The following is a 27,052-nucleotide window of genomic DNA, read 5'->3' on the forward strand; positions in this document are numbered from 1 at the left end:
TTTTTTTGGCATTTTTACGACAGGGTCCCCCCTTACGACATTTTAGCAAAAAATGTTTTTCTTAAAAAATGCATTTTCTTACATTTTCTTACATTTACGGGTTTAGTCGGGACTCCTGATGACGTTTTGAGACATCTCCTACAACTACAGCACCAGAATTGTGCTGCTGAAGCAAGTCTGTTTTTTGAAAAAATTTTTGTAAAAAAAAAGTTTTCCCAAAAAAAGCATTTTATGCCATTTTTAGGTTTTGTAGGGACTCCTGATGACGTTTTGAGACATCTCCTACAACTACAGCACCAGAATTGTACTGCTGAAGCAAGTCGTTTTTTTGGCATTTTTACGACAGGGTCCCCCCTTACGACATTTTAGCAAAAAATGTTTTTCGTAAAAAATGCATTTTCTTACATTTTCTTACTTTTACGGGTTTAGTCGGGACTCCTGATGACGTTTTGAGACATCTCCTACAACTACAGCACCAGAATTGTGCTGCTGAAGCAAGTCCGTTTTTTGGAATTTTTTTTTGTAAAAAAAAGGTTTTCCCAAAAAAAGCATTTTATGCCATTTTTAGGTTTTATAGGGACTCCTGATGACGTTTTGAGACATCTCCTACAACTACAGCACCAGAATTGTACTGCTGAAGCAAGTCCGTTTTTTGGCATTTTTACGACAGGGTCCCCCCTTACGACATTTTAGCAAAAAATGTTTTTCTTAAAAAATGCATTTTCTTACATTTTCTTACATTTACGGGTTTAGTCGGGACTCCTGATGACGTTTTGAGACATCTCCTACAACTACAGCACCAGAATTGTGCTGCTGAAGCAAGTCTGTTTTTTGAATTTTTTTTTGTAAAAAAAAAGTTTTCCCAAAAAAAGCATTTTATGCCATTTTTAGGTTTTGTAGGGACTCCTGATGACGTTTTGAGACATCTCCTACAACTACAGCACCAGAATTGTGCTGCTGAAGCAAGTCAGTTTTTTGGAATTTTTACGACAGGGTCCCCCCTTACGACATTTTAGCAAAAAATGTTTTTCGTAAAAAATGCATTTTCTTACATTTTCTTACATTTACGGGTTTAGTCGGGACTCCTGATGACGTTTTGAGACATCTCATACAACTACAGCACCAGAATTGTGCTGCTGAAGCAAGTCCGTTTTTTGGAATTTTTTTTTGTAAAAAAAAGGTTTTCCCAAAAAAAGCATTTTATGCCATTTTTAGGTTTTATAGGGACTCCTGATGACGTTTTGAGACATCTCCTACAACTACAGCACCAGAATTGTACTGCTGAAGCAAGTCGGTTTTTTGGCATTTTTACGACAGGGTCCCCCCTTACGACATTTTAGCAAAAAATGTTTTTCTTAAAAAATGCATTTTCTTACATTTTCTTACATTTACGGGTTTAGTCGGGACTCCTGATGACGTTTTGAGACATCTCCTACAACTACAGCACCAGAATTGTGCTGCTGAAGCAAGTCTGTTTTTTGGAATTTTTTTTGTAAAAAAAAAGTTTTCCCAAAAAAAGCATTTTATGCCATTTTTAGGTTTTGTAGGGACTCCTGATGACGTTTTGAGACATCTCCTACAACTACAGCACCAGAATTGTACTGCTGAAGCAAGTCCGTTTTTTGGCATTTTTACGACAGGGTCCCCCCTTACGACATTTTAGCAAAAAATGTTTTTCGTAAAAATGCATTTTCTTACATTTACGGGTTTAGTCGGGACTCCTGATGACGTTTTGAGACATCTCCTACAACTACAGCACCAGAATTGTGCTGCTGAAGCAAGTCCGTTTTTTGGAAAAATTTTTTGTAAAAAAAAAGTTTTCCCAAAAAAAGCATTTTATGCCATTTTTAGGTTTTGTAGGGACTCCTGATGACGTTTTGAGACATCTCCTACAACTACAGCACCAGAATTGTACTGCTGAAGCAAGTCCGTTTTTTGGCATTTTTACGACAGGGTCCCCCCTTACGACATTTTAGCAAAAAATGTTTTTCTTAAAAAATGCATTTTCTTACATTTTCTTACATTTACGGGTTTAGTCGGGACTCCTGATGACGTTTTGAGACATCTCCTACAACTACAGCACCAGAATTGTGCTGCTGAAGCAAGTCTGTTTTTTGAATTTTTTTTTGTAAAAAAAAAGTTTTCCCAAAAAAAGTTTTTTATGCCATTTTTAGGTTTTGTAGGGACTCCTGATGACGTTTTGAGACATCTCCTACAACTACAGCACCAGAATTGTACTGCTGAAGCAAGTCGGTTTTTTGGCATTTTTACGACAGGGTCCCCCCTTACGACATTTTAGCAAAAAATGTTTTTCGTAAAAAATGCATTTTCTTACATTTTCTTACATTTACGGGTTTAGTCGGGACTCCTGATGACGTTTTGAGACATCTCCTACAACTACAGCACCAGAATTGTGCTGCTGAAGCAAGTCTGTTTTTTGAATTTTTTTTTGTAAAAAAAAAGTTTTCCCAAAAAAAGCATTTTATGCCATTTTTAGGTTTTGTAGGGACTCCTGATGACGTTTTGAGACATCTCCTACAACTACAGCACCAGAATTGTACTGCTGAAGCAAGTCGGTTTTTTGGCATTTTTACGACAGGGTCCCCCCTTACGACATTTTAGCAAAAAATGTTTTTCTTAAAAAATGCATTTTCTTACATTTTCTTACATTTACGGGTTTAGTCGGGACTCCTGATGACGTTTTGAGACATCTCCTACAACTACAGCACCAGAATTGTGCTGCTGAAGCAAGTCCGTTTTTTGGAAAAAATTTTTGTAAAAAAAAAGTTTTCCCAAAAAAAGCATTTTATGCCATTTTTAGGTTTTGTAGGGACTCCTGATGACGTTTTGAGACATCTCCTACAACTACAGCACCAGAATTGTGCTGCTGAAGCAAGTCAGTTTTTTGGAATTTTTACGACAGGGTCCCCCCTTACGACATTTTAGCAAAAAATGTTTTTCGTAAAAAATGCATTTTCTTACATTTTCTTACATTTACGGGTTTAGTCGGGACTCCTGATGACGTTTTGAGACATCTCCTACAACTACAGCACCAGAATTGTGCTGCTGAAGCAAGTCCGTTTTTTGGAATTTTTTTTTGTAAAAAAAAGGTTTTCCCAAAAAAAGCATTTTATGCCATTTTTAGGTTTTATAGGGACTCCTGATGACGTTTTGAGACATCTCCTACAACTACAGCACCAGAATTGTACTGCTGAAGCAAGTCGGTTTTTTGGCATTTTTACGACAGGGTCCCCCCTTACGACATTTTAGCAAAAAATGTTTTTCTTAAAAAATGCATTTTCTTACATTTTCTTACATTTACGGGTTTAGTCGGGACTCCTGATGACGTTTTGAGACATCTCCTACAACTACAGCACCAGAATTGTGCTGCTGAAGCAAGTCCGTTTATTGGAAAAAATTTTGTAAAAAAAAAGTTTTCCCAAAAAAAGCATTTTATGCCATTTTTAGGTTTTGTAGGGACTCCTGATGACGTTTTGAGACATCTCCTACAACTACAGCACCAGAATTGTACTGCTGAAGCAAGTCCGTTTTTTGGCATTTTTACGACAGGGTCCCCCCTTACGACATTTTAGCAAAAAATGTTTTTCTTAAAAAATGCATTTTCTTACATTTTCTTACATTTACGGGTTTAGTCGGGACTCCTGATGACGTTTTGAGACATCTCCTACAACTACAGCACCAGAATTGTGCTGCTGAAGCAAGTCTGTTTTTTGAATTTTTTTTTGTAAAAAAAAAAGTTTTCCCAAAAAAAGCATTTTATGCCATTTTTAGGTTTTGTAGGGACTCCTGATGACGTTTTGAGACATCTCCTACAACTACAGCACCAGAATTGTACTGCTAAAGCAAGTCGGTTTTTTGGCATTTTTACGACAGGGTCCCCCCTTACGACATTTTAGCAAAAAATGTTTTTCTTAAAAAATGCATTTTCTTACATTTTCTTACGTTTACGGGTTTAGTCGGGACTCCTGATGACGTTTTGAGACATCTCCTACAACTACAGCACCAGAATTGTGCTGCTGAAGCAAGTCTGTTTTTTGAAAAAATTTTTGTAAAAAAAAAGTTTTCCCAAAAAAAGCATTTTATGCCATTTTTAGGTTTTGTAGGGACTCCTGATGACGTTTTGAGACATCTCCTACAACTACAGCACCAGAATTGTACTGCTGAAGCAAGTCGTTTTTTTGGCATTTTTACGACAGGGTCCCCCCTTACGACATTTTAGCAAAAAATGTTTTTCGTAAAAAATGCATTTTCTTACATTTTCTTACTTTTACGGGTTTAGTCGGGACTCCTGATGACGTTTTGAGACATCTCCTACAACTACAGCACCAGAATTGTGCTGCTGAAGCAAGTCCGTTTTTTGGAATTTTTTTTTGTAAAAAAAAGGTTTTCCCAAAAAAAGCATTTTATGCCATTTTTAGGTTTTATAGGGACTCCTGATGACGTTTTGAGACATCTCCTACAACTACAGCACCAGAATTGTACTGCTGAAGCAAGTCCGTTTTTTGGCATTTTTACGACAGGGTCCCCCCTTACGACATTTTAGCAAAAAATGTTTTTCTTAAAAAATGCATTTTCTTACATTTTCTTACATTTACGGGTTTAGTCGGGACTCCTGATGACGTTTTGAGACATCTCCTACAACTACAGCACCAGAATTGTGCTGCTGAAGCAAGTCTGTTTTTTGAATTTTTTTTTGTAAAAAAAAAGTTTTCCCAAAAAAAGCATTTTATGCCATTTTTAGGTTTTGTAGGGACTCCTGATGACGTTTTGAGACATCTCCTACAACTACAGCACCAGAATTGTACTGCTGAAGCAAGTCGGTTTTTTGGCATTTTTACGACAGGGTCCCCCCTTACGACATTTTAGCAAAAAATGTTTTTCTTAAAAAATGCATTTTCTTACATTTTCTTACATTTACGGGTTTAGTCGGGACTCCTGATGACGTTTTGAGACATCTCCTACAACTACAGCACCAGAATTGTGCTGCTGAAGCAAGTCCGTTTTTTGGAATTTTTTTTTGTAAAAAAAAAGTTTTCCCAAAAAAAGCATTTTATGCCATTTTTAGGTTTTGTAGGGACTCCTGATGACGTTTTGAGACATCTCCTACAACTACAGCACCAGAATTGTACTGCTGAAGCAAGTCGGTTTTTTGGCATTTTTACGACAGGGTCCCCCCTTACGACATTTTAGCAAAAAATGTTTTTCTTAAAAAATGCATTTTCTTACATTTTCTTACATTTACGGGTTTAGTCGGGACTCCTGATGACGTTTTGAGACATCTCCTACAACTACAGCACCAGAATTGTGCTGCTGAAGCAAGTCCGTTTTTTGGAAAAAAATTTTGTAAAAAAAAAGTTTTCCCAAAAAAAGCATTTTATGCCATTTTTAGGTTTTGTAGGGACTCCTGATGACGTTTTGAGACATCTCCTACAACTACAGCACCAGAATTGTGCTGCTGAAGCAAGTCAGTTTTTTGGAATTTTTACGACAGGGTCCCCCCTTACGACATTTTAGCAAAAAATGTTTTTCGTAAAAAATGCATTTTCTTACATTTTCTTACATTTACGGGTTTAGTCGGGACTCCTGATGACGTTTTGAGACATCTCATACAACTACAGCACCAGAATTGTGCTGCTGAAGCAAGTCCGTTTTTTGGAATTTTTTTTTGTAAAAAAAAGGTTTTCCCAAAAAAAGCATTTTATGCCATTTTTAGGTTTTATAAGGACTCCTGATGACGTTTTGAGACATCTCCTACAACTACAGCACCAGAATTGTACTGCTGAAGCAAGTCCGTTTTTTGGCATTTTTACGACAGGGTCCCCACTTACGACATTTTAGCAAAAAATGTTTTTCTTAAAAAATGCATTTTCTTACATTTTCTTACATTTACGGGTTTAGTCGGGACTCCTGATGACGTTTTGAGACATCTCCTACAACTACAGCACCAGAATTGTGCTGCTGAAGCAAGTCCGTTTTTTGGAATTTTTTTTTGTAAAAAAAAAGTTTTCCCAAAAAAAGCATTTTATGCCATTTTTAGGTTTTGTAGGGACTCCTGATGACGTTTTGAGACATCTCCTACAACTACAGCACCAGAATTGTACTGCTGAAGCAAGTCCGTTTTTTGGCATTTTTACGACAGGGTCCCCCCTTACGACATTTTAGCAAAAAATGTTTTTCTTAAAAAATGCATTTTCTTACATTTTCTTACATTTACGGGTTTAGTCGGGACTCCTGATGACGTTTTGAGACATCTCCTACAACTACAGCACCAGAATTGTGCTGCTGAAGCAAGTCCGTTTTTTGGAAAAAAAAATTGTAAAAAAAAAGTTTTCCCAAAAAAAGCATTTTATGCCATTTTTAGGTTTTGTAGGGACTCCTGATGACGTTTTGAGACATCTCCTACAACTACAGCACCAGAATTGTGCTGCTGAAGCAAGTCAGTTTTTTGGAATTTTTACGACAGGGTCCCCCCTTACGACATTTTAGCAAAAAAAATTTTCGTAAAAAATGCATTTTCTTACATTTACGGGTTTAGTCGGGACTCCTGATGACGTTTTGAGACATCTCCTACAACTACAGCACCAGAATTGTGCTGCTGAAGCAAGTCCGTTTTTTGGAATTTTTTTTTGTAAAAAAAAGTTTTCCCAAAAAAAGCATTTTATGCCATTTTTAGGTTTTGTAGGGACTCCTGATGACATTTTGAGACATCTCCTACAACTACAGCACCAGAATTGTACTGCTGAAGCAAGTCCGTTTTTTGGCATTTTTACGACAGGGTCCCCCCTTACGACATTTTAGCAAAAAATGTTTTTCTTAAAAAATGCATTTTCTTACATTTTCTTACATTTACGGGTTTAGTCGGGACTCCTGATGACGTTTTGAGACATCTCCTACAACTACAGCACCAGAATTGTGCTGCTGAAGCAAGTCCGTTTTTTGGAAAAAAATTTTGTAAAAAAAAAGTTTTCCCAAAAAAAGCATTTTATGCCATTTTTAGGTTTTGTAGGGACTCCTGATGACGTTTTGAGACATCTCCTACAACTACAGCACCAGAATTGTGCTGCTGAAGCAAGTCAGTTTTTTGGAATTTTTACGACAGGGTCCCCCCTTACGACATTTTAGCAAAAAATGTTTTTCGTAAAAAATGCATTTTCTTACATTTTCTTACATTTACGGGTTTAGTCGGGACTCCTGATGACGTTTTGAGACATCTCCTACAACTACAGCACCAGAATTGTGCTGCTGAAGCAAGTCCGTTTTTTGGAAAAAAAATTTGTAAAAAAAAGGTTTTCCCAAAAAAAGCATTTTATGCCATTTTTAGGTTTTATAGGGACTCCTGATGACGTTTTGAGACATCTCCTACAACTACAGCACCAGAATTGTACTGCTGAAGCAAGTCGGTTTTTTGGCATTTTTACGACAGGGTCCCCCCTTACGACATTTTAGCAAAAAATGTTTTTCTTAAAAAATGCATTTTCTTACATTTTCTTACATTTACGGGTTTAGTCGGGACTCCTGATGACGTTTTGAGACATCTCCTACAACTACAGCACCAGAATTGTGCTGCTGAAGCAAGTCTGTTTTTTGAATTTTTTTTTGTAAAAAAAAAGTTTTCCCAAAAAAAGCATTTTATGCCATTTTTAGGTTTTGTAGGGACTCCTGATGACGTTTTGAGACATCTCCTACAACTACAGCACCAGAATTGTACTGCTGAAGCAAGTCCGTTTTTTGGCATTTTTACGACAGGGTCCCCCCTTACGACATTTTAGCAAAAAATGTTTTTCGTAAAAATGCATTTTCTTACATTTTCTTACATTTACGGGTTTAGTCGGGACTCCTGATGACGTTTTGAGACATCTCCTACAACTACAGCACCAGAATTGTGCTGCTGAAGCAAGTCCGTTTCTTGGAATTTTTTTTTGTAAAAAAAAAGTTTTCCCAAAAAAAGCATTTTATGCCATTTTTAGGTTTTGTAGGGACTCCTGATGACGTTTTGAGACATCTCCTACAACTACAGCACCAGAATTGTACTGCTGAAGCAAGTCCGTTTTTTGGCATTTTTACGACATTTTAGCAAAAAATGTTTTTCTTAAAAAATGCATTTTCTTACATTTTCTTACATTTACGGGTTTAGTCGGGACTCCTGATGACGTTTTGAGACATCTCCTACAACTACAGCACCAGAATTGTGCTGCTGAAGCAAGTCCGTTTATTGGAAAAAATTTTTGTAAAAAAAAAGTTTTCCCAAAAAAAGCATTTTATGCCATTTTTAGGTTTTGTAGGGACTCCTGATGACGTTTTGAGACATCTCCTACAACTACAGCACCAGAATTGTACTGCTGAAGCAAGTCGTTTTTTTTGGCATTTTTACGACAGGGTCCCCCCTTACGACATTTTAGCAAAAAATGTTTTTCTTAAAAAATGCATTTTCTTACATTTTCTTACATTTACGGGTTTAGTCGGGACTCCTGATGACGTTTTGAGACATCTCCTACAACTACAGCACCAGAATTGTGCTGCTGAAGCAAGTCCGTTTTTTGGAAAAAATTTTTGTAAAAAAAAAGTTTTCCCAAAAAAAGCATTTTATGCCATTTTTAGGTTTTGTAGGGACTCCTGATGACGTTTTGAGACATCTCCTACAACTACAGCACCAGAATTGTGCTGCTGAAGCAAGTCAGTTTTTTGGAATTTTTACGACAGGGTCCCCCCTTACGACATTTTAGCAAAAAATGTTTTTCGTAAAAAATGCATTTTCTTACATTTTCTTACATTTACGGGTTTAGTCGGGACTCCTGATGACGTTTTGAGACATCTCCTACAACTACAGCACCAGAATTGTGCTGCTGAAGCAAGTCCGTTTTTTGGAAAAAAATTTTGTAAAAAAAAAGTTTTCCCAAAAAAAGCATTTTATGCCATTTTTAGGTTTTGTAGGGACTCCTGATGACGTTTTGAGACATCTCCTACAACTACAGCACCAGAATTGTGCTGCTGAAGCAAGTCTGTTTTTTGAATTTTTTTTTGTAAAAAAAAAGTTTTCCCAAAAAAAGTTTTTTATGCCATTTTGAGGTTTTGTAGGGACTCCTGATGACGTTTTGAGACATCTCCTACAACTACAGCACCAGAATTGTACTGCTGAAGCAAGTCGGTTTTTTGGCATTTTTACGACAGGGTCCCCCCTTACGACATTTTAGCAAAAAATGTTTTTCTTAAAAAATGCATTTTCTTACATTTTCTTACATTTACGGGTTTAGTCGGGACTCCTGATGACGTTTTGAGACATCTCCTACAACTACAGCACCAGAATTGTACTGCTGAAGCAAGTCGGTTTTTTGGCATTTTTACGACAGGGTCCCCCCTTACGACATTTTAGCAAAAAATGTTTTTCGTAAAAAATGCATTTTCTTACATTTTCTTACATTTACGGGTTTAGTCGGGACTCCTGATGACGTTTTGAGACATCTCCTACAACTACAGCACCAGAATTGTGCTGCTGAAGCAAGTCCGTTTATTGGAAAAATTTTTTGTAAAAAAAAAGTTTTCCCAAAAAAAGCATTTTATGCCATTTTTAGGTTTTGTAGGGACTCCTGATGACGTTTTGAGACATCTCCTACAACTACAGCACCAGAATTGTACTGCTGAAGCAAGTCCGTTTTTTGGCATTTTTACGACAGGGTCCCCCCTTACGACATTTTAGCAAAAAATGTTTTTCTTAAAAAATGCATTTTCTTACATTTTCTTACATTTACGGGTTTAGTCGGGACTCCTGATGACATTTTGAGACATCTCCTACAACTACAGCACCAGAATTGTGCTGCTGAAGCAAGTCTGTTTTTTGAATTTTTTTTTGTAAAAAAAAAGTTTTCCCAAAAAAAGCATTTTATGCCATTTTTAGGTTTTGTAGGGACTCCTGATGACGTTTTGAGACATCTCCTACAACTACAGCACCAGAATTGTACTGCTGAAGCAAGTCCGTTTTTTGGCATTTTTACGACAGGGTCCCCCCTTACGACATTTTAGCAAAAAATGTTTTTCTTAAAAAATGCATTTTCTTACATTTTCTTACATTTACGGGTTTAGTCGGGACTCCTGATGACGTTTTGAGACATCTCCTACAACTACAGCACCAGAATTGTGCTGCTGAAGCAAGTCTGTTTTTTGAATTTTTTTTTGTAAAAAAAAAGTTTTCCCAAAAAAAGCATTTTATGCCATTTTTAGGTTTTGTAGGGACTCCTGATGACGTTTTGAGACATCTCCTACAACTACAGCACCAGAATTGTACTGCTGAAGCAAGTCGTTTTTTTGGCATTTTTACGACAGGGTCCCCCTTACGACATTTTAGCAAAAAATGTTTTTCTTAAAAAATGCATTTTCTTACATTTTCTTACATTTACGGGTTTAGTCGGGACTCCTGATGACGTTTTGAGACATCTCCTACAACTACAGCACCAGAATTGTGCTGCTGAAGCAAGTCCGTTTTTTGGAAAAAATTTTTGTAAAAAAAAAGTTTTCCCAAAAAAAGCATTTTATGCCATTTTTAGGTTTTGTAGGGACTCCTGATGACGTTTTGAGACATCTCCTACAACTACAGCACCAGAATTGTGCTGCTGAAGCAAGTCAGTTTTTTGGAATTTTTACGACAGGGTCCCCCCTTACGACATTTTAGCAAAAAATGTTTTTCGTAAAAAATGCATTTTCTTACATTTTCTTACATTTACGGGTTTAGTCGGGACTCCTGATGACGTTTTGAGACATCTCCTACAACTACAGCACCAGAATTGTGCTGCTGAAGCAAGTCTGTTTTTTGAATTTTTTTTTGTAAAAAAAAAGTTTTCCCAAAAAAAGCATTTTATGCCATTTTTAGGTTTTGTAGGGACTCCTGATGACGTTTTGAGACATCTCCTACAACTACAGCACCAGAATTGTACTGCTGAAGCAAGTCGGTTTTTTGGCATTTTTACGACAGGGTCCCCCCTTACGACATTTTAGCAAAAAATGTTTTTCTTAAAAAATGCATTTTCTTACATTTACGGGTTTAGTCGGGACTCCTGATGACGTTTTGAGACATCTCCTTACAACTACAGCACCAGAATTGTGCTGAAGCAAGTCCGTTTTTTGGAAAAAATTTTTGTAAAAAAAAAGTTTTCCCAAAAAAAGCATTTTATGCCATTTTTAGGTTTTGTAGGGACTCCTGATGACGTTTTGAGACATCTCCTACAACTACAGCACCAGAATTGTGCTGCTGAAGCAAGTCAGTTTTTTGGAATTTTTACGACAGGGTCCCCCCTTACGACATTTTAGCAAAAAATGTTTTTCTTAAAAAATGCATTTTCTTACATTTTCTTACATTTACGGGTTTAGTCGGGACTCCTGATGACGTTTTGAGACATCTCCTACAACTACAGCACCAGAATTGTGCTGCTGAAGCAAGTCCGTTTCTTGGAATTTTTTTTTGTAAAAAAAAAGTTTTCCCAAAAAAAGCATTTTATGCCATTTTTAGGTTTTGTAGGGACTCCTGATGACGTTTTGAGACATCTCCTACAACTACAGCACCAGAATTGTACTGCTGAAGCAAGTCCGTTTTTTGGCATTTTTACGACAGGGTCCCCCCTTACGACATTTTAGCAAAAAATGTTTTTCTTAAAAAATGCATTTTCTTACATTTTCTTACATTTACGGGTTTAGTCGGGACTCCTGATGACGTTTTGAGACATCTCCTACAACTACAGCACCAGAATTGTGCTGCTGAAGCAAGTCCGTTTTTTGGCATTTTTACGACAGGGTCCCCCCTTACGACATTTTAGCAAAAAATGTTTTTCTTAAAAAATGCATTTTCTTACATTTTCTTACATTTACGGGTTTAGTCGGGACTCCTGATGACGTTTTGAGACATCTCCTACAACTACAGCACCAGAATTGTGCTGCTGAAGCAAGTCCGTTTATTGGAAAAAATTTTTGTAAAAAAAAAGTTTTCCCAAAAAAAGCATTTTATGCCATTTTTAGGTTTTGTAGGGACTCCTGATGACGTTTTGAGACATCTCCTACAACTACAGCACCAGAATTGTACTGCTGAAGCAAGTCGTTTTTTTGGCATTTTTACGACAGGGTGCCCCCTTACGACATTTTAGCAAAAAATGTTTTTCTTAAAAAATGCATTTTCTTACATTTTCTTACATTTACGGGTTTAGTCGGGACTCCTGATGACGTTTTGAGACATCTCCTACAACTACAGCACCAGAATTGTGCTGCTGAAGCAAGTCCGTTTTTTGGAAAAAAATTTTGTAAAAAAAAAGTTTTCCCAAAAAAAGCATTTTATGCCATTTTTAGGTTTTGTAGGGACTCCTGATGACGTTTTGAGACATCTCCTACAACTACAGCACCAGAATTGTGCTGCTGAAGCAAGTCAGTTTTTTGGCATTTTTACGACAGGGTCCCCCCTTACGACATTTTAGCAAAAAATGTTTTTCTTAAAAAATGCATTTTCTTACATTTTCTTACATTTACGGGTTTAGTCGGGACTCCTGATGACATTTTGAGACATCTCCTACAACTACAGCACCAGAATTGTGCTGCTGAAGCAAGTCTGTTTTTTGAATTTTTTTTTGTAAAAAAAAAGTTTTCCCAAAAAAAGCATTTTATGCCATTTTTAGGTTTTGTAGGGACTCCTGATGACGTTTTGAGACATCTCCTACAACTACAGCACCAGAATTGTACTGCTGAAGCAAGTCCGTTTTTTGGCATTTTTACGACAGGGTCCCCCCTTACGACATTTTAGCAAAAAATGTTTTTCTTAAAAAATGCATTTTCTTACATTTTCTTACATTTACGGGTTTAGTCGGGACTCCTGATGACGTTTTGAGACATCTCCTACAACTACAGCACCAGAATTGTGCTGCTGAAGCAAGTCTGTTTTTTGAATTTTTTTTTGTAAAAAAAAAGTTTTCCCAAAAAAAGCATTTTATGCCATTTTTAGGTTTTGTAGGGACTCCTGATGACGTTTTGAGACATCTCCTACAACTACAGCACCAGAATTGTGCTGCTGAAGCAAGTCCGTTTTTTGGAAAAAAATTTTGTAAAAAAAAAGTTTTCCCAAAAAAAGCATTTTATGCCATTTTTAGGTTTTGTAGGGACTCCTGATGACGTTTTGAGACATCTCCTACAACTACAGCACCAGAATTGTGCTGCTGAAGCAAGTCAGTTTTTTGGAATTTTTACGACAGGGTCCCCCCTTACGACATTTTAGCAAAAAATGTTTTTCGTAAAAAATGCATTTTCTTACATTTTCTTACATTTACGGGTTTAGTCGGGACTCCTGATGACGTTTTGAGACATCTCCTACAACTACAGCACCAGAATTGTGCTGCTGAAGCAAGTCCGTTTTTTGGAATTTTTTTTTGTAAAAAAAAGGTTTTCCCAAAAAAAGCATTTTATGCCATTTTTAGGTTTTATAGGGACTCCTGATGACGTTTTGAGACATCTCCTACAACTACAGCACCAGAATTGTACTGCTGAAGCAAGTCGGTTTTTTGGCATTTTTACGACAGGGTCCCCCCTTACGACATTTTAGCAAAAAATGTTTTTCTTAAAAAATGCATTTTCTTACATTTTCTTACATTTACGGGTTTAGTCGGGACTCCTGATGACGTTTTGAGACATCTCCTACAACTACAGCACCAGAATTGTGCTGCTGAAGCAAGTCCGTTTTTTGGAAAAAATTTTTGTAAAAAAAAAGTTTTCCCAAAAAAAGCATTTTATGCCATTTTTAGGTTTTGTAGAACTCCTGATGACGTTTTGAGACATCTCCTACAACTACAGCACCAGAATTGTGCTGCTGAAGCAAGTCAGTTTTTTGGAATTTTTACGACAGGGTCCCCCCTTACGACATTTTAGCAAAAAATGTTTTTCGTAAAAAATGCATTTTCTTACATTTTCTTACATTTACGGGTTTAGTCGGGACTCCTGATGACGTTTTGAGACATCTCCTACAACTACAGCACCAGAATTGTGCTGCTGAAGCAAGTCTGTTTTTTGAATTTTTTTTTGTAATAAAAAAGTTTTCCCAAAAAAAGCATTTTATGCCATTTTTAGGTTTTGTAGGGACTCCTGATGACGTTTTGAGACATCTCCTACAACTACAGCACCAGAATTGTACTGCTGAAGCAAGTCGGTTTTTTGAATTTTTTTTTGTAAAAAAAAAGTTTTCCCAAAAAAAGCATTTCATGCCATTTTTAGGTTTTGTAGGGACTCCTGATGACGTTTTGAGACATCTCCTACAACTACAGCACCAGAATTGTACTGCTGAAGCAAGTCCGTTTTTTGGCATTTTTACGACAGGGTCCCCCCTTACGACATTTTAGCAAAAAATGTTTTTCTTAAAAAATGCATTTTCTTACATTTACGGGTTTAGTCGGGACTCCTGATGACGTTTTGAGACATCTCCTACAACTACAGCACCAGAATTGTGCTGCTGAAGCAAGTCCGTTTTTTGGAATTTTTACGACAGGGTCCCCCCTTACGACATTTTAGCAAAAAATGTTTTTCTTAAAAAATGCATTTTCTTACATTTTCTTACATTTACGGGTTTAGTCGGGACTCCTGATGACGTTTTGAGACATCTCCTACAACTACAGCACCAGAATTGTACTGCTGAAGCAAGTCCGTTTTTTTGAATTTTTTTTACGACATTTTGCAAAAAAAATTTTTTCCGTAAAATATGCATTTTCTTCTAATTTCTTCCATTTTCGGGTTTAGTCGGGACTCCTGATGACGTTTTGAGACATCTCCTACAACTACAGCACCAGAATTGTGCTGCTGAAGCAAGTCCGTTTTTTGGAATTTTTACGACAGGGTCCCCCCTTACGACATTTTAGCAAAAAATGTTTTTTGTAAAAAATGCATTTTCTTACATTTTCTTACATTTACGGGTTTAGTCGGGACTCCTGATGACATTTTGAGACATCTCCTACAACTACAGCACCAGAATTGTGCTGCTGAAGCAAGTCCGTTTTTTGGAATTTTTACGACAGGGTCCCTCCCCCCTTACGACATTTTAGCAAAAAATGTTTTTCGTAAAAAATGCATTTTCTTTCATTTTCTTACATTTACGGGTTAAGTCGGGACTCCTGATGACGTTTTGAGACATCTCCTACAACTACAGCACCAGAATTGTGCTGCTGAAGCAAGTCCAATTTTTGGAAAACCTTTTTGTAAAAAAAAAGTTTTGCCAAAAAAAGCATTTTATGCCATTTTTAGGTTTTGTAGGGACTCCTGATGACGTTTTGAGACATCTCTTACAACTACAGCACCAGAATTGTACTGCTGAAGCAAGTCGGTTTTTTGGCATTTTTACGACAGGGTCCCCCCTTACGACATTTTAGCAAAAAATGTTTTTCTTAAAAAATGCATTTTCTTACATTTACGGGTTTAGTCGGGACTCCTGATGACGTTTTGAGACATCTCCTACAACTACAGCACCAGAATTGTGCTGCTGAAGCAAGTCCGTTTTTTGGAATTTTTTGTAAGGGTCCCCCCTTACGACATTTTAGCAAAACATTTTTTTCTTGTAATTTAGTGTTAAAAAGGTAATAATGTACTGTACTGTACATATTAATTTGCCACCGCCATCATCACCACCGTGCACCTACATTATGCGAGGGTGCTCTCGGTCCATTTGAACTTTTAATAGGATCCAAAGTGTACGACCTTTGACTGAACATCACACTGTGAAATTGGATTGTGGACTTTTTTTATGTTATTATCAAATCACACAGCATGTGAGAGTTAGCAGGCACACTTCCACTTTTCCCACTGCTCTATATCTAAGGGTGACCAGATCCCAATTCAGCAGGGGCCTCGTGTTATGTTGTGCTTATGCACAAAAACCTGGCGTACGTCCTTTTTTCCATGGTAAAGATGAAAGGTATCGAGACCGAACTTGACGTTGAATTGTGCGCTGTTTCACTCCAGGTTCGTTCTTCACATACTCACATTTGCTTTGCCGACATTTCAACAATGTAAAATAGATCGCGGCGAGGACACACAATGCACTTTTTGGCCAATGCGTTTACCGTAATTTCCGGACTATAAGGCGCATTTAAAATCCTTTTTTATTTCTCAGTGCGCCTTACACAGTTGCGCCTAATGTAATGAACAAGTTTGGTTGAGCTTACCCACCTCGAGGCGATTTTATTTGGTACATGGTGTAATTATAAGTGTGAGCAGTAGATGGCAGTCAAACATAAGAGATACGTGTAGCCTGCACTATGATGGGTTTTAAGTAAACAACAGCAACATTTTAAATGTTCCGTTGAAAATATAGAACATTAGACACGGCGCTCAAAAATCTATCAAAATGTTTTAGCACGACTTTGGTCAGCTATGAAGCCGCACCGCTTGAAGGATTGTCGGCGCATTAAACATACGACTATTATTATGGTGTGTGTATAAGGTAAGACATTATCTGCCGTTTTGTTTCGCAATATTATGCAACTTTTCTTAACTTCTGGTACCTGCTGATCTGTATTTGGGATCTGCATGAGTCCTGAAAAATTGTGTGTCCGCCTTTGTAGTTAATAAGCTTCTTCTTTTTCTCTATCTTCTTGTTATGTGACATTCATCCTCCGCTGTTGCCATTACTAATATAAAGTAGTGTCAAGTTCTCACTTATATCTGTCAGTAAACTTGCCATGAAAGCGCTAAAACATACCGGTGTAGTGAGTTTACATTATTCACCCAAGGAACTTTAGTTATTAGAGAGTTCCGGTTGAACGGTTTTTCACGGGACACATTTCCGGTGTGGTTGTTTCCGGATGAGGAGATGCTGCTCCGTTATTGATTTGATTTGATTTCGTGTAGACCGCAATATGACTCAAGTAAACAACACCAACATTGTATATGCTCCCTTGAAAATATAGAACATTACACACGGCGCTCAAAAATCTATCAAAATGTTTTAGTAGGACTTTGGTCAGCTATGAAACTGCACCGCTTGATGGATTGTACTGTGCTTCAACATAGGAGTATTATTATGGTGTGTGTATAAGGTAAGACATATTTTCTGGTGTTTTGTTTCGCAATATTATGCAAAAGAAACTTTTCTTACCTTCTGGTACCTGAAAATTTGTGCAGGTCCGCCTTTGTAGTCCGTGCCGACACCGTAGTCGATAAGCTTCTTCTTTTTCTCCACCTTCTTGTTATGGGACATCCATCCTCTGCTGTTGCCATTTCTAATAAAAAGCAGTGTAAAGTTATTACTTATTTCAGTCAGTAAACTCGCCATGAAAGCCCTAAAACATACCGGTGTAGTGAGTTACCATTATTCACCCAAGGAACTTTAGTTATTAGAGTTCTGGTCGGACGGTTTTTCACGGGACACATTTCTGGTGTTGTTGTTTCTGGATGAGGAGATGCTGCTCCGTTATTGATTGAAGTAAAGTCTGAATGTCATTAAAACAGTTAGCTCCATCTTTTGACACTTCACAACAAAGATGACGGGGAGAAGACGCTGCCGAAGGTGAGCCACGTAAATAAGACCGCCCACAAAACGGCGCACCCGGAAGCGGCTTGAAGATGATGTGTAAAACATCATCTATGCAACATTTTGAGCAAAGAACCACCATTACATGTTATGTAGACCCCAAGGAAGTCTTTTACATTTAGAAAAAAATATATATATTATGGCTCCTTTAATGCGCCTTATAATCCGGTGCGCCTTATATATGAAAAAAAGATCAAAAATAGACCATTCATCGGCAGTGCTCCTTATAATCCGGTGTGCCCTATGGTCCGGAAAATACGGTAATGCTTTATATCAATATTTGTGAGGATGTTTACCAATTTATCTAGGCCAGAGGTGTCAAACTCATTTTAGATCGGGGGCCACATTGAGAAAAATCTACTCCCAAGTGGGCCGGACTGGTAAAATCACGGCACGATAACTTAAAAATAAAGACAACTTCAGATTGTTTTCTTTGTTTAAAAATAGAATTTCTCAAAAATAAACAAATCATGTTGTTTTTTTTACACTTACATGTTGCAGTTAATAGTGTTCTACCTTTAATTGTCGTTATTTATACTTTCTGAATAAATGACGTGATAATGTTCATTTTGGTGTTCATTTTCAATCTAACAAGATAAAAAAAAAAATATCAAAATCAAATTACAGGATGTTATTTATGTAGTTTACTAATTTTCTTCGACTGTTGCTCTAACACCATGTGTTTTATTTTTTTTGTACATACTGTATGTAGCATCATCTACAAAGATACAAAGAATTGCCATTGCCACATCTAGTGGACACATTTAAAACAGCAGTTTCTTTCATAGAAAAATTTCAGCTCATTTGTATACTTAGCAAATTCATCCGGATAGAACCTGTTCACGGGCCTGATCAGTTTCATCTCAGCGATCGTATTTGTCACGTTTCATGTGTCAGGTAAAGCGCAATGAATGACTCCGCTTCCTAGTGTAAGAGTGAGCTTTTATAAGTGTGCCATGACAGCAGACTCTCTAATCGGTGATTAAAAGAGCTGAAAGTCTTCCAGAGATGGGCACAGTCTACACTACCTGCTGTCTGAGGCGAGTGCACAGCAACCTGCGTGACCAACAACACCCTGCTCCTCACCTGCGGCCCTCAGGTAGAAGGAACAGGTCTATACGTGCCAGGACAACTTGCCAACAGCTCGTCTGTATCCTCAGGCAGTGACCCTCTCTCACATCCCACCCATGAACTGCAACGTCTAATTATCACTTCTATTGATCTGCCCTTTATACTGTACACTGCATCCGGAAAGTATTCACAGCGCTTCATTTTTTGCCACATTTTGCTATGTTACAGCCTTATTCTAAAATGGTATCAATTCATTTTCGTCCTCAAAACTCTGCGTTTCTGGGTGTTGTTGATAAATGCAACAACACCCAGAAACGCCGCTGGCTTCGCTCGGCCCGAGCTCATCTAAGATGGACTGATTGGTTGGAATCTGCGCTTTTGCATGATATACTAGTTACTACGGTAATCTTCTCAGAAAGCACGTAGTTTCAAAGTTGTATTTGTGTTGGTACTGCATCAAAAAGCGACATCAGTGTGTAAAGGATATCACCACATGGACTCAGGAACACTTCAGAAAACCACTGTCAGTAACTACAGTTGGTCGCTACATCTGTAAGTGCAAGTTAAAACTCTACAATGCAAAGCGAATGCCATTTATCAACAACACCCAGAAACGCCGCCGGCTTCGCTCGGCCCGAGCTCATCTAAGATGTACTGATGCAAACTGGAAAAGTGTTCTGTGGTCTGACAAGTCCACATTTCAAATTGTTTTTGGAAACTGTGGACGTCGTGTCCTCCGGTCCAAAGAGGAAAAGAACCATCCGGATTGTGCTAGGCGCAAAGTTGAAAACCCAGCGTCTGTAATTGTATGGAAAACTTGTTTTGTTTTTAATGTATGTTTTTATTGTTTTGTTTTTTAATGTATTATATTCTGTTTTTATATGTTTAAATGGATCTTAAGGTGTGCAATAAAGATTGATGATATGGGGGTGTATTAGTGGGTAACTTACACGTTTGTGAAGGCACCATTAATGCTGAAAGGTACATACAGGTTTTGGAGCAACAAAAGTTGCCATCCAAGCGACGTCTTTTTCATGGCCGCCCCTGCTTATTCCAGTAAGATATCGCCGAGCCACATTCTGCACGTGTTACAACAGCGTGGCTTCGTAGTAAAAGAGTGCGGGTACTAGACTGGCCTGCCTGTAGTACGAACTGTGCTCTGTAAATAAACTCGCCTTGCCGACCGTTTTCTGTCGTGGACAACGACAATTTCAATAAACCACAAGTTAAAAAAAAGGCATGAACATTTCCCTCTTTTGGGTATTGAAAAAATGTATCGAACGGCGCCGCTCAAGTACCGATCCATACCAGACTGTGAATTTTGTGCATCGTTCGTGGCACCCTTTGTGTTTACGCGTTTCATGGGTCAGGATTGCACCACCTAAGGCATTTTTGATACATGGTTACTATGCAGTGTGTGTGTTATTCACTATGACAATGACAATAAATGCATTGAACTGAATAAAAATCATGTTAGAGTAAATGAATACTTCTCTGATTTGAGGGCGAAGGCTTGTTCATGTGTCCTGTGATGAACTGGCGGCCAGTCTCGGGTGTAGGCGGGGGGTCAGCAACCCGCGTCTCTTTAGCACCGCCCTCGTGGCTCCCTGGACCTCTTTCAGAGATGTGTGAAAATGGAAAAAGATGAAGAACATTTTTATTTGAATATATTTTCTGTAGGAGAACAAACATGACACAAACCTTCCTAATTGTTAGAAGTCCCACTGTTTATGTTAAACATGCTTCACTGATGAGAGGATTTAGCAAGCACTGTTTTGTCCTACTCATTTCAGCGATCCTTGAACTCATTGTTGTTTGTTTACATGTACAACTTTCTCCGACGCTGCCACAGAAAGACGTGTTTTATGCCACTTCTTCTTTGTCTCATTTTGTCCACCAAACGTTCTACGCTGTGCCATGTTGTTCCAGACCACAACAAACGTTACCCAGCTTGTAAAGATTGTAATAAATCCATTAGAAGAAGACAGCCTGCCTTTTCCTTTAACTTGGACACACACATTTATACCTTTGACCCTTATGAGCCAGTCATTTCCAGAAGTTATCTCATCATGTGAGAAGCCTCCATTTAAATAACATATTATTATTTGATCTTAATAGATTAAAAATGAACACCAATGAGTTGACTGATGAACATTATCACATCATTTAATCAGAAAGTATACATATCGACAAATAAAGGTAGAATACTATTAACCGCAACATGTAAGTGTAAAAAAAACATTATGATTTGTACATTTTCAGAATGTGCTTGCTCTATTTTTAACAAAGAAAAAAACAAACAATCTGAAGTTGTCTTTATTTTTAAGTTATCGTGCCTTGATTTTACCAGTCCGGCCCACTTGGGAGTAGATTTTTGTCCATGTGGCCCCCGATCTAAAATGAGTTTGACACCTCTACATTAGAACTTACGAATAATGGATTGGTAGGTTCATCGTAGCCAGCCTTGTGTATTATTCTAATGACCCTTTTTTCAAGTTGAATTATTGAGCCTGTGTTTGTTCTATAAACATTTCCCCAAAGTTCAACACAGTATGTTAGATATGGAAAAATAAAAGAATAATATAACTACAGCTGCAGCTATGGAATATTTTAGTAATCGAGTATTCTATCGAATATCCCGATCGATTAATCGAATAAATCATCATTTTGTTTAATTATACACGTTAAGATGTGCCCTCAATTATTGTGGTTGGCCTAATCGTCTTATTTCCTAAACGCCTGTTTTCATTATTGAAGGCTGACACGCACAGCTAAAAATGTGTATGTGCTAATAAAAACAGGTGCGCTCACAGCCCTATGTGCTGTGTGGTGTGACCGCATAAACAAAGTTCTTGTCTCTCGTGCGTTTTTGATGATTATCATACGGTGCCGTTTAAACGTTTTCTAAACTCGAGCGTACTTAAAAGAGCGGTGTCGTGCAGTGCAAGGGGGGGATGATCTGTGACGTAAACACGCTGTGCAACACCTAAACAGTCTGTGCGAAACGTGAGCTTTGACTACTGTTTAGTGAACCAGGCAAAATGCCGTAAAAAAAAATATGTACGACACCTCGAGGCAGCAACAATTCCTCGAATGTATTTTGTAATCGAATTACTCAAGGAATCATGTGCAGATATTTCTTATTCAGCATGTGTCTTACTTTATATAAAGAATAGCAATGGATTTGGATGTTTTTAGAATAGAATAGAATAGAATAGAAAGTACTTTATTGATCCCTCGGGGAAATTCAGCACCACAGTTCGCTCACAATAAAAATAAACACTAAGGTATTTTTTACATGTGAATAATATAAATACAGTCTATTATACAGCATTATTCACTTGTGAATAATATAAATACAGTCTATTATACACAGTGTTGGGTTAGTTACTGAAAACCAGTAACTAGTTACAGTTACTAGTTACTTTATTTCAAAAGCAACTCAGTTACTAACTCAGTTACTTACACCAAAAAGTAATGCATTATTGTAAAAAGTAACTATTTAGTTACTTGTTTTTTTCTTCTTCTTTTTTTAAAGCTACCATTAATGCCCTTTAAGCCTTCATTTAAGTACTGTTATTGCACTGGAGAATAATACAATCTGTTGATCAGCGCTAGGAATTTTCAAAATGGGGTCCCAGGGACCCCATCAAGTCATAAAAATGGGGTCCTACAGTAAATTTTTGGGGTCCCACTTTTTGGTAAGCGTTTTGACAACAAAAAAGATAAACGTATGCATTATCCTGTTATATCTCACATTATATATTGTGTTTTGGAAAAAGGTTGTCATAAACGTTAATTCATAAAAAAAAAATAATAAAGAAAGAAAACAAATTTGTATACATATGTAAATGTATTCAGTTATAAACATTCATTCACTTTCTTCTTTCCTTCATGGATCTAAACTTTACCGCTGCTGGTAGTTTTTTCTATGTTTTTATTGAATAAGTTGTAGGTGTATTTATTTCAGTATAAAAGTGTAAAAAGTGTTTTGCTTGGGTCATGAAATGATGATAATGGTGTGCCAGGGCATACAAACATTTTATATTTAACGCTTAACTCTCTGGAGTCTACATCAACTTCAGATCTATCCCTCATTTCAAAATGTTTTAGTTATGTTGTTTTTTTGTCTGTTTGTTTTCCGCCCTTTTTTGTCAAACAAAACTATGTTTTTAATGGCAAACACACAAAATATGCAAAATCTTCCACCAAAAATATTTTTCAAAGTGGGATATTTGATGTGAAGTAATGGGAACCTTGGATAGGTCAATAATTCATAATAACATGGATTTTGATTCAATATTATGTTTTGAGCAATGACAGTTTGAAATAAATGGATTAATGTGGACCCCGATTCAAACAAGTTGAAAAACTTATTCGGGTGTTACCATTTAGTGGTCAATTGTACGGAATATGTACTGTACTGTGCAATCTATGAATAAAAGTCTCAATCAATCAATCCACTCCCTCGCTCTCTCTGTCCCTCCCTCACGAATGCTGCTGCGGGTGCACAATTAGTTTTGTTTTTAACCCCATCTTAACCCTGAACGTACATTGAAAATATACGCAACCCTGCCGGACATTTGAGGCATTTAAGAAACTCCGCCCGGACAGCCCCGCAAAAGAAGACACATGGTCAGTCTAGAATATCTCCATGTTAAGAAACTCGGCTTCAGCTCCACCATGATGTCTTGTAAGTACCGGTAAACACAGACACGCCCCCCCCCCCACCCCTCTCCACACCCACACACACCCACACCCACACACACCCACACACACCCACACACACACCCACACACACACACACACACACACACACACACACACACACAGCGCCTCTTCTCTTGTCCCCGTTGTGACACAGGAAGAATTAAGTTAAGTTCAAGTTAAAGTACCAATGATTGTCACACACACACACACACACACACACACACACACACACACACACACACACACACACACACACACACACACACACACACACACACACACACACACACACACACACACAGCGCCTCTTCTCTTGTCCCCGTTGTGACACAGGAAGAATTAAGTTAAGTTCAAGTTAAAGTACCAATGATTGTCACACACACACACTAGGCGTGGTGAAATTTGTCCTCTGCATTTGACCCATCCCCTTGGGGAGCAGTGGGCAGCAGCGGCGCCGCGCCCGGGAATCATTCAGAAGGACGACACTGCAACTCTCCAATAAAACACACTCAGATCTTCTGTTTTTAGCCGATACTACATAAGAAATGACATAAAATAACGCAGTAACGCATCATGTAGTAACGGTAACTGAGTTACTGAATATAAAAAATAACGCGTTAGACTACTAGTTACTTTGTAACGCGTTAGTCCCAACACTGATTATACAGCATTATTCACATGTCAATAACATAAATACAGTCTATTATACAGCATAATTCACATTTGAATAATATAAATACATTTAAGCACAGTTAAGTACTATTTTCCCTTTAACATCTCAAATGAGTTTGACATTTGAAGTTAATTGCTGACATGAATGGACTTTTCCAGCATATTATGTGTGTATGACTTTCACCTGTGTAATACAATGACTTCATGCAACTTTTCTCGGAGGACAATTGAACACTCACCTACCGAAAATGCAAACTTCGTCGCTGCTCGGTGACCTTTGTCTAGCGGCAGAATGTCTCTCTCGTCGTGTTGATGTAAATGAGAAGGAATGAATGACATTGGAACAAATAACAGCGCTGACATGATAGGAGGCGTGTTAGCTAGCAACCTGTTGTATTCTGATGACGTGCTAGCGTCACTTCCGCTGGGACGAGACCGGAGCGGTTAAAAAACGTGACTTTCATTTATAATAATTGAATGGTGTGTGTTCAAATAACCCTCCTCGGCCTTATAATTGTTACAAGTCGCGCTGTTGACATCTTTTCTTGGGAAATGGAGTCGACTCCAGGGGGTCTTTCCGCGGGCTCTGCCATTTTGAAATATGACGTCACGACGCGACGTCATCACCACCCGGAAGTGTGGATCTTCTTCTTCTTCTTTTGTTTTTATAGCAGGTTGGCAAGCAACCTTCTGGTGTGCATTACCGCCACCTACTGACATGGAGTGTGGACCACTTCTAGAGATCACCTTAGCACAGACCTGGGCAAATGAACGTCCGGGGGCCACATGCGGCCCCTTAAGCTTTTCAATCTGAATAATATGAATAACATCATTAAAAGTTCAGTTAAAGTGCCAATGATTGTCACACACACACACACTAGGTGTGGCGAAATTATTCTCTGCATTTGAACCATCACCCTTGATCACCCCCAGGGAGGTGAGGGGAGCAGTGAGCAGCAGCGGTGGCCGCGCCCGGGAATCATTTTGGTGATTCAACCCCCAATTCCAACCCTTGATGCTGAGTGCCAAGCAGGGAGGTAATGGCTCCCATTTTTATATAATAAAATACATGAATAAATCTTATTCATACATTCTTAGTCATCCACTCTTATTCATATACTCTTATTCATACACTCTTATTCATACACTCTTAGTCATCCACTCTTATTCATGCATTCTTATTCATATAATCTTATTCATATACTCTTATTCATACACTCTTATTCATACACTCTTAGTCATCCACTCTTATTCATGCATTCTTATTCATATAATCTTATTCATACACTCTTATTCATACATTCTTAGTCATCCACTCTTATTCATACACTCTTATTCATATACTCTTTGAATTTTTTTTTGTAAAAAAAAAGTTTTCCCAAAAAAAGCATTTCATGCCATTTTTAGGTTTTGTAGGGACTCCTGATGACGTTTTGAGACATCTCCTACAACTACAGCACCAGAATTGTACTGCTGAAGCAAGTCCGTTTTTTGGCATTTTTACGACATTTTAGCAAAAAATGTTTTTCTTAAAAAATGCATTTTCTTACATTTTCTTACACTTACGGGTTTAGTCGGGACTCCTGATGACGTTTTGAGACATCTCCTACAACTACAGCACCAGAATTGTGCTGCTGAAGCAAGTCCGTTTTTTTGAATTTTTTTTACATCATTTTGCAAAATATTTTTTTTCCGTAAAATATGCATTTTCTTCTAATTTCTTCCATTTTCGGGTTTAGTCGGGACTCCTGATGACGTTTTGAGACATCTCCTACAACTACAGCACCAGAATTGTGCTGCTGAAGCAAGTCCGTTTTTTGGAATTTTTACGACATTTTAGCAAAACATGTTTTTCTTAAAAAATGCATTTTCTTACATTTTCTTACATTTACGGGTTTAGTCGGGACTCCTGATGACATTTTGAGACATCTCCTACAACTACAGCACCAGAATTGTGCTGCTGAAGCAAGTCCGTTTTTTGGAATTTTTTGTAAGGGTCCCCCCTTACGACATTTTAGCAAAAAAAATAATTCTGAAAATATGCATTTTCTTACATTTTCTTACATTTACGGGTTTAGTCAGGACTCGTGATGACGTTTTGAGACATCTCCTACAACTACAGCACCAGAATTGTTCTGCTGAAGCAAGTCCGTTTTTTTAAATTTTTTGTAAGGGTCCCCCCTTACGACATTTTAGCAAACATTTTTTTTCGTAAAATATGCATTTTCTTCCATTTTCAGGTTTTGTCGGGACTCCTGATGACGTTTTGAGACATCTCCTACAACTACAGCACCAGAATTGTGCTGCTGAAGCAAGTCCGTTTTTTTTTATTTTTTGAAAGGGTCCCCCCTTACGACATTTTAGCAAAAAAATGTTTTCGTAAAATATGCATTTTTTTTCCATTTTCAGGTTTTGTCGGGACTCCTGATGACGTTTTGAGACATCTCCTACAACTACAGCACCAGAATTTTGCTGCTGAAGCAAGTCTGTTTTTTTGAATTTTTTGTAACCCTTACGACATTTTAGCAAAACATTTTTTTCGGCAAATATGCATTTTCTTCCATTTTCAAGTTTTGTCGGGACTCCTGATGACGTTTTGAGACATCTCCTACAACTACAGTACCAGAATTGTGCTGCTGAAGCAAGTCCGTTTTTTTGAATTTTTTGTAACCCTTACGACATTTTAGCAAACATTTTTTTTCGTAAAATATGCATTTTCTTCCATTTTCAGGTTTTGTCGGGACTCCCGATGACGTTTGGAGACATCTCCTACAACTACAGTACCAGAATTGTGCTGCTGAAGCAAGTCCATTTTTAAAAATTTTTTGTAAGGGTCCCCCCTTACGACATTTTAGCAAAAAAAAATTTCCGGCAAATATGCATTTTCAGGTTTTGTCGGGACTCCCGATGACGTTTTGAGACATCTCCTACAACTACAGCACCAGAATTGTGCTGCTGAAGCAAGTCTGTTTTTTTTTAATTTTTTGAAAGGGTCCCCCCTTACGACATTTTAGCAAAAAAATGTTTCCGTAAAATATGCATTTT

General features: G+C 37.7%; 1 protein-coding gene across 5 annotated transcripts in view; it reads right to left on the reverse strand.

Moving 5' to 3' along the window:
• Window positions 1-16,928: 16,928 nt before the first annotated feature.
• Window positions 16,929-27,052, reverse strand: part of LOC133644597 (ras-related protein Rab-6B-like) — a 52,792-nt gene continuing 42,668 nt past the window's right edge. For 2 of the 5 annotated variants that reach the window (XR_009824795.1, XR_009824794.1), the window contains exons 10-11: window positions 20,116-20,240; window positions 16,929-17,411 (exon numbers count right to left, since the gene is read on the reverse strand). The gene's annotated coding sequence lies outside the window, so the exon portion shown is untranslated. The remainder of the gene's footprint in view (window positions 17,412-20,115; window positions 20,241-27,052) is intronic. The other 3 variants (XR_009824798.1, XR_009824797.1, XR_009824796.1) reach the window with 3 other exon arrangements.

Source organism: Entelurus aequoreus, linkage group LG27 (assembly GCF_033978785.1).
Source record: "Entelurus aequoreus isolate RoL-2023_Sb linkage group LG27, RoL_Eaeq_v1.1, whole genome shotgun sequence".
Classification (NCBI taxonomy): Eukaryota; Metazoa; Chordata; class Actinopteri; order Syngnathiformes; family Syngnathidae; genus Entelurus; species Entelurus aequoreus.